This window comes from Phascolarctos cinereus, unplaced genomic scaffold (genome assembly GCF_003287225.1).
Source record: "Phascolarctos cinereus isolate Bilbo 61053 unplaced genomic scaffold, phaCin_HiC Scaffold_8;HRSCAF=390, whole genome shotgun sequence".
NCBI lineage: Eukaryota > Metazoa > Chordata > Mammalia > Diprotodontia > Phascolarctidae > Phascolarctos > Phascolarctos cinereus.
This window is the reverse complement of record NW_027556291.1, coordinates 67,910,029-67,918,048: the sequence shown is the minus strand read 5'-3', so window position 1 is coordinate 67,918,048 and position 8,020 is coordinate 67,910,029. Positions and strand designations below refer to the sequence as shown.

The following is an 8,020-nucleotide window of genomic DNA, read 5'->3' as shown; positions in this document are numbered from 1 at the left end:
CAACTCTGAGGCCTCCAGCCTTCTCGCCAGATGGAGTTTAGGAAAGCCCTCTTTTCCTAGACCTCTCCCAAACCATTCTCTTAAGACTGAGGTACCTCCTCCTAGGCTGTTCACCAGGGGCAAAGTGCCTCCTCCCCCAACCTATCTCACAAAAGATCTCCCCTCCCAGACTTACCTAATCTCTTCTCCCACCAGTGACAAAGATATCACCAGTTTGAGCTCTGGCCCAGTGTTCTTCCTGGACCAAGATCCTGAAAGGTTATCTTCCATAGGCTGACCTGAGCCATCAGCTTCGTGAATTTTGGCCCTGAGTTCAGAGGGCACCAAGCTGGCCCTGGCCATCTTGGCCTTTGCAGATTCTTTTCTACGCTGAGCACCAACAGTCAGTGAGTACTTTGTGTCCCTTCCTTCTTTCCTGGACATAGGAGACCCAAGCCCTTTCCCATCTTCCCTGACCAAGAACTCTCAAAGTGTCTCTTTCCAGATTGAGCTTGGCTGTTGGCCTTTGTGGGCCCTGAGTCACAGGCTGCCCCTACCCAGCCTTCTCCACTGAGATCCTGAAAGAACTCTCCTTCCTAGACTCATTTTGACCATTTTCCCCTGGACTCAGATCCCAAAAGGTGTCCCATCTTAGACTTATATTGGCCGTTCTTCCCAGGATTGAGATCCTAAAAGGTGTCACCTCCCAGACTTACTTTAAGTCATCTAAACTTTTGAATTCAGTCTCTGAGTGCCAAGCCACCCCAACCCCACCTTCTCCACATACTGAGATGACAGTCATCCCAGACTGACTGGATATCCCACACCCACCCGAGGCAGAAATCCTGCAAGGTTTCTCATAGATTGATCTTGGCTTTTCTCCCCAGAACCAAAATCCCAACTGGCATCTTTTTTTCTCAGACTGACCTTGACCATCATCCCTCCTGGATCTAACACAGGAATGCCAGGCTGCCCTAGTCCATAGACCTTTCTCCACAATAGGAACACCTGTAGTGTATGAATCTATTTGTATGTGCATCCCTTCATCTGTCTATCTGCGCATTCATTGTCTGTCCATCTGTCTGTTTTAGTCTAATCCCATTGCCAGACCCCCAACTTTAGGTGCCAGCTTCCTACCATGAGTAGACTTGAACAAAGTCTGTGTCCTGATCTGCCTCAGGGTGAGACCCCAGGAAAAGCCTCAGGAGATCCCAGGAGAGCCGACTGAGGTGGAGCTAACATGAGTTGGAGTTTGCCACTTCCCAGTTCTCCATTGTTCTCTTCTAACAAACATGGAGACCGATTCATTCCCTCCAGAGCCAGAGCCAACTGGAGCCTGCATTTCCATAGACTCTATGAACCTGAGAAATCACCCAAGCAGAAACAGAAAATCAAAGGTGCCACCTCAGACAACGGCGAAGTTAACCCAGTCTATTCTGCCTTGTTGAAGAATGAGCTACTAGAAGCTGGGATTGAGAATGTCCAGGATCCCAAGAGAGAAAGCCGAAGGCCGCAGGTTTGGACATCACACAGAAAGAATCTCTTCACATATGCTGACATCACTAAGAAGCACTGGAGACCTGATGCCTGTCCTTATGTCTTCTCTCCCATCAGTAGCAAAAGCCAGACAGTACTAACATCTGGCCAGAAGCTAACCAGAAAAATCCCCCAAAGCCCTTTCAAAATCCTTAAGGCCCCCAAACTCCAAAATGACTTCTACCTGAATCTACTAGACTGGTCTTCCCTAAACATTGTCATTGTGGGCCTGGGCACTAGTGCTTACCTGTGGAATGCTTCTTTGTGCCAGGTGAGCAAGCTGTGTGACTTGTCTATGGAAGGAGATCATGTGACCTCTGTGGGCTGGTCTAAGCAGGGTAACTTGGTAGCAGTTGGTACAAATAAAGGCTTTGTACAGATCTGGGATGTAGCTGCAGAGAAGATACTGTGCACAGTGGAGGGTCATACAGCTAGAGTCGGCGTGCTCACCTGGAATGCAAACCAGATTTCCTCTGGAAGCGAGGACACAATGATCCTCCAGAGAGACATTCGGGCACCCCCCCTACAGTGTGAGCGCTGGATGCAAGGTCACACGCAGGAGATATGGGGGTTAAAGTGGTCCACAGATTGCCAACTGCTAGCCTCTGGTGGAAATGACGATACAGTTATGGTCTGGAGCCTTTATAGTTTCAGGCCTGTCCATAGATACATCAAGCATGTGGCTGCTGTGAAAGCTCTCTCATGGTCTCCCCACCAGCATGGTCTATTAACATCAGGTGGTGGGCTATCAGATGGGTGTATCCACTTCTGGAATACTCTTAGAGGGCAGCCCCTCCAGCATATCAATACAGGTTCCCAAGTGTGCAACCTGGCCTAGTCCAGACATGACAGTGAGCTAGTCAGCACCCATGGATATCCTGAAAACCAGATCGCCATCTGGAAATACCCCTCCTTGACCCAAGTAGCCAAACTCACGGGCCATTTGTACAGAGTTCTGTATCTGGCAGTGTCTCCTGATGGACAGGACATCATTACAGGGGCTGGAGATGAGACCCTGAGATTTTGGAATGTTTTTCATAAAACCCGTTCAGCAAAGGAATCTGGATCTGTCCTCCGTCTCTTCACTAAAATCTGATAATTCTTCAACTCCACATCTAGGACCACACTGAGATGTGTATGGAAACTCTACTGACTAATCCTCATGAACAGAACCTCAGTGATCAACTGGAATGGAAAAGAGGTGGGGTGGGCAGGTGCACCTGAAGAAACTTTTGAGATTCTTATTAAATTCTTAATTGTGAATGTTGTTGAATCATTTTGGGGGAGGGTACATGGTTTGGGGGGGGAACCACTCAGAAATTAAGATATTATTCTTCTCAAAGGGCAGACAGAAGAGAACCAGAAAGGTGGGTTGGGGAAGGGAGAGGGAACCCCGACATTCACAGGGTTACCTCTTTTAACAAATTTACTTCCTTGTTTTGTCTTCATTGAGGGGCCAGAGTTGGAGGGAAGTGAGAATGGTTAGTAAAGGGAGGTGGGGGAAGATGCAGGCTCTGTGTGCCCTCAGACTCAAGGTAGTCCCCCCCCCCTTATTTCAAATGCTGAGGTCCTTAGGGACCATAGCGATCTGGAACCTGAAATTCCATAAGCTGGAGCAGAGAAATGAAATACCTCCTCCCTAGGCAATAGTTAAGTATGGCCCAATCTAGTGACCTTTCCAGGGGCTTGCAGCCCCTTTGGGATTTTGACTCCCAGTCCCCATTTGGTGAAAAAACTAGATGGGCCCATGCCAAAGGGAGCAAACTACCACTTGGGTTGTTTTCTCACATATGCCCCACACTTGTGATCATAAACCCCAAAGACCAATGAGCTCTGTTGTCCTTCAGTGGGGGTGATACAGGGTGGGGGTGGTGGGGGTGGTGGGGGTGGAGGAGCAGCAGCTTCAAACAAGACCACGTGGCTCAGTGATTAAACTGGCTAACAGCTGAACAATTTCATTGGCCCTCAAGTAAAGTGAGTTGATAAGGAAACACTGAGAATGGAACCCCATTCCAAACTCTGAGCCTTATGGGCAAAATTGACTGCGGTATGAAGGTTCTAATGGCACTGAGGAATCCTTGCTCCACCCTGGCTCAAGAGAGGGCTGGCCCTACTGCCCCCTAGGTTCAGAGCTGTGGAGCCGAAAAGAAAGGTGGGGACGGGGAAAGTTGTTTACATTTTGAAGGGATGGGGAAATATTCAGGTGGACTTTCTATGAAAGCAAAGAAGTTATTTCAAATTGTCTTTCTGGATTGCAAGAGAAGGAGGGTATCATGCTTATGAATCTAGACACCAGCTTTTAGAACAATGCTTTTATTAGATCAGTGCCTCTCAGAAAAGCATTTTATTGTCCAGCATAAAATCTTAATCTTATTCCTACTGGGCAAGTGGCTTCATAGGGCTTTGAAGAGTATAGTGTGGGCAGACAGGATGGGCACTTTGTGTGTCCAGTGCTTTGCACAATGCCCACTGCTTAGGGCAGGGCCTGGCATATAATGGGCATAATGTTAATCAATGTTTATTGACCAACTTTATCTTCTGTCTTATAGAAAGGGACCCGTGCTTCTGTTCCCACCAGCCCTGGCTTCCTACACCTGGGCCAATCCTCAGTCCAGCCGTGCATTTTGCCTTCCTCCCTGCTCCTCTTCCCTGTCGTGATTTCCCTCCCTTAGCCACTGCTTTCAGTCAGTAGACTCCACCCCACCATGAGGACCACAGGAGTCCTGAGAGAAAAGGTCAGTCAGGATAGGCCAGGACTATCTGTAATGAACAAAGAGAGAGGAGTCTCCTTAAATGGAATGGGGATGGGAATATTGAACATTCCTGGATCTAATTAGAATGTGTTCCTTAGGGCTTAGAGCAGTCAGCTAGAAGGTAGGAGCCAACTCTGAGTGGGGAAGGAAAGGGTGGATTTGGCCAACTAGCAGGTTTTTTTTAAACTACTGAGCTTTTGAATGAACCACTGATGGCTACAGGTAAGATGCCCCAGACCCTCTTAAGTAACTGCTTCTGTTCTGGGCTAAACAGAGAATATTTGGAGCCCAGGCAAGAAGGCATTTGTTGGAAAATGTTTTCTTTGCCCTCTGGCTCTCCTTGGGTGCTCCCATATATATACCTATGTGTATTTGTTGGGAGGGGGAGGGTGTTGGTTTAAAGTATGGTAAATGAGGGGCAGCTAGGTGGCACAGTAGATAGAGCTCTGGCCTTGGAGTCAGGAGGACCTGAGTTCAAATCCAGCCTCAGACTCATGACACTTACTAGCTGTGTGACTCTGAGCAAGTCACTTAGCCCCAGTTGCCTCAATAAAAAGCAAAAAAAAAAAGTATGGTAAATTTATAGAAGAAAAATCTGCCTCAGAAAAGCACAAGGAGGATAAGAATAACCAGGTTTTGTTTGTTTGTTTATTTTTTGACTAGGCGATGGGGTTAAGTGACTTGCCCAGGGTCACACAGCTAGTAAGTGTCATGAGTCTGAGGCTGGATTTGAACTCAGGTCCTCCCAAATCCAGGGCTGGTGCTCTATCTACTGCACCACCTAACTGCCCCAAGAATAACCAGTTGTGTCTGCAGAGGAATCCAGGGGATTTGTGGGGGAGATGTCAAGGAGTGTACATGTTATTTTTATGCTTTTTTTGAAAAATATTATTTAAAAATTCAAATCTGATCAACTGGACAGCCAAGAAAGAACATTTCCTCCCACACCTAACTAGAGAAAGAAAGGACAATATCCTCTCAATGGAATCGGTATCTTAGCAACTGGCCTCATTATCAGCCACTTGTCTAGTCCTTGGCCAACTGCGGAAGCCTTGGAAATAGGCCTAAACATCACTCACAGACTTGTGTCATTGGGGAGTTTTAGCTGACTTCCGAGGCACATGGTAAGGGGGGCCAGGGAGGGCAGATATGTAATATGTGAATATATGTGTGTGTGATTTGGAGCATTTTTTCTTATGGTCGCTACTAGCTTGTGTAACAAGGAGTACTTGTCACCTATTATAATTGCAATTCTCTTTTTGAGAATGGTTTGTTCATACCCTTTGACCTCTTATCCACTGGGGAATGGCATTTGGTTTTATGTAATTTGTGCTTGCTCCCCAGAGATAGTTTTAAAATATCATTATTTATTTATTTTAGCATTCTTTTAAAATTTTGAGTTCCAAATTCTCTCCCTTCCTCCTACCCCGTGCCCTAGTCACTGAGAAGGCAAGCAATATGTTATCAATTATACATGTGAAATCATGCAAAAGATATTTCCATATTAGCCATATTTCAAAAACAAGAAAGAAAAATAAAGAAAGTGAGAAAATTATAATTCAATTTGCACTCAGAGTTCATCAGTTCTCTCTCTGGAGGTGGGATAACATTTTTTCAAGAGTCCTTTGGAATTGTCTTGGATCATTGTATTGATCAGAATAGCCAAGTTTTTCACAGTTGATCATCATTACAACATTGCTGTTACTGTGCCCAATGATCTCTTGGTTCCTCTCACTTCACTTTGCATCAGTTTATATAGGTCTTGCCATGTTTTCCTGAAACCACTTCCCTCATCATTTCCCATAGCACAATACTAGTCCATTACAATCATCTCATTCAGCCATTCCTCAATTGATGAGCATCTCCTTAATTTCTAATTCATTGTCACCACAAAGAGAGCTACTATAAAAGAAATATTTTTGTACATAGAGGTCCTTTCCCCTTTTCTTTGATTTCTTTGGGATACAGACATAGTAGTGATATTGCTGGGTCAAAGGTTTTATTTATATAGCCCTTTGGATATGGTTCCAGATTGTTCTCCAGAATGGTTAGACCAGTTCACTACTCCACCAACAATTTGTTAGTGTACCAACTTTTCCCTTATCCCCTGCAGCATTCATAATTTCTGATAGATGTGAAGTACCTCAGGGTTCTTTAATTTGCCTCTCTCTAATCAATAGTGATTTAGAGCATTTTTTCCTATGTCTATAGATAGCTTTGATTTCTTCTTCTGAAAACTGCCTATTTATATCTTTTGACCATTTATCAATTGGGGGAATAGCTTTTATTTTTATAAATTTAATTCAGTTGTATACTTAGCATATATTTGAGAAATGAAGCCTTTATCAGAGAAACTTGCTGTAAAATTTTTTGATATTACTTCATTGTCTATGGTACCATTTAGCAAAATGTAGTTTTCCTGATTATTTCATTTAATTAGGTCTACTATTTTTTTTTTTTTTACTTTTGCTTTGTCTGGGATCTTGATTGCTAGCCCTGCTTTTTTGGTTTTAGTTTAGCTTACGCATATTAGATTCTGCTCCAGCCTTTTATTTTAACTCTGTGTGTCTTTCTGTTTCAAGTGTGTCTCTTGTAACAGACATATTGGATTCAGGTTTCTGATCCATTTTGCTATCTGCTTCCATTTTATGGGTAAGCTCATCCCATTCTCATCCATAGTTATGATTGCTAACTGTGTTTTTCCCTCCATCTCATTTTCTTCTGTTTCTTCTTCTCGGGTTCTTTTTATACTATTCCTCCTCAAAACTCTGTTTTACCTCCCTTAAACTACCCTCTCTTCTATCTTCCCCCACCCTCCCTTTTCTTATCCCCTTCTCTTCCTATTTCCCCATTGGGTAAGTTACATTTCTATACACCACTGAGTGTGTATGTGTGTGTGTGTATGTATGTATGTATATGTGTGTGTATACATATGCACACATATATTCTTCCCTCTTTGAACCAATTCCGATGAGACTGAGGTTCAAGCATTGCTTGCCACCCCCTCATTTTCTCCTTTACTGTAAAAGCTGTTACTTGAGCACCTCTTATGTGTGAGAAATTTTCTCCTTTCTGTCTCTCCTTTCCCCCGCCTCCCAGTGCATACCTCTTTTTCACCTCTTCAGTGTTTTCGGAGATCATTCCAACATAATCAATTTATATCCATGCTTTCTGTCTATGTAACTTCCTTTTCACTGCCCTAACAATGATCAAGTTCTCAGTAGTTACATGTATTGTCTTTCCACATAGGAATGTAAATAGTTAAACTTTATTGAGAACCTTATGATTACTCTTTTATGTGCTTCTCTTGAATCTTGTGCTTGAATGTCAGAATTTCTATTCAGCTTTGGTATTTTCATCAGGACTGCTTAAGATTCCTCTGTTTCATCAAATAACCATTTTCCCCCTGAAGGATTATACTCAGTTTTGCTGGGTAGGTCATTCTTGATTGTAATCCTATCTCCTTTGCCTTCTGGAATGTCATATTCTAAGCCTTCCACGCCTTCAAGTTGAAAATTGCTAAATCTTATGTGATTCTGACTGTGGCTCCAAAATATTTGAATTGTTTCTCTCTGGCTGCTTGAAGTATTTTCTTTTTGACTGGGAGCTCTGGAATTTGGCTATAATATTTCAGAGAGTTTTCACTTTGGCACCTCTTTCAGGAAGTGATCAGTGGATTCTTACAATTTCTATTTTGCCCTCTGGGTCTAAGATATCAAGGCAGTGTTCCTCGAAAATTTCTTGAAATATGT

General features: G+C 43.7%; 1 pseudogene; it reads left to right on the top strand.

Moving 5' to 3' along the window:
- Positions 1-1,219: 1,219 nt before the first annotated feature.
- Positions 1,220-2,611, top strand: LOC110203168 (fizzy-related protein homolog pseudogene; annotated as a pseudogene).
- Positions 2,612-8,020: the final 5,409 nt, after the last annotated feature.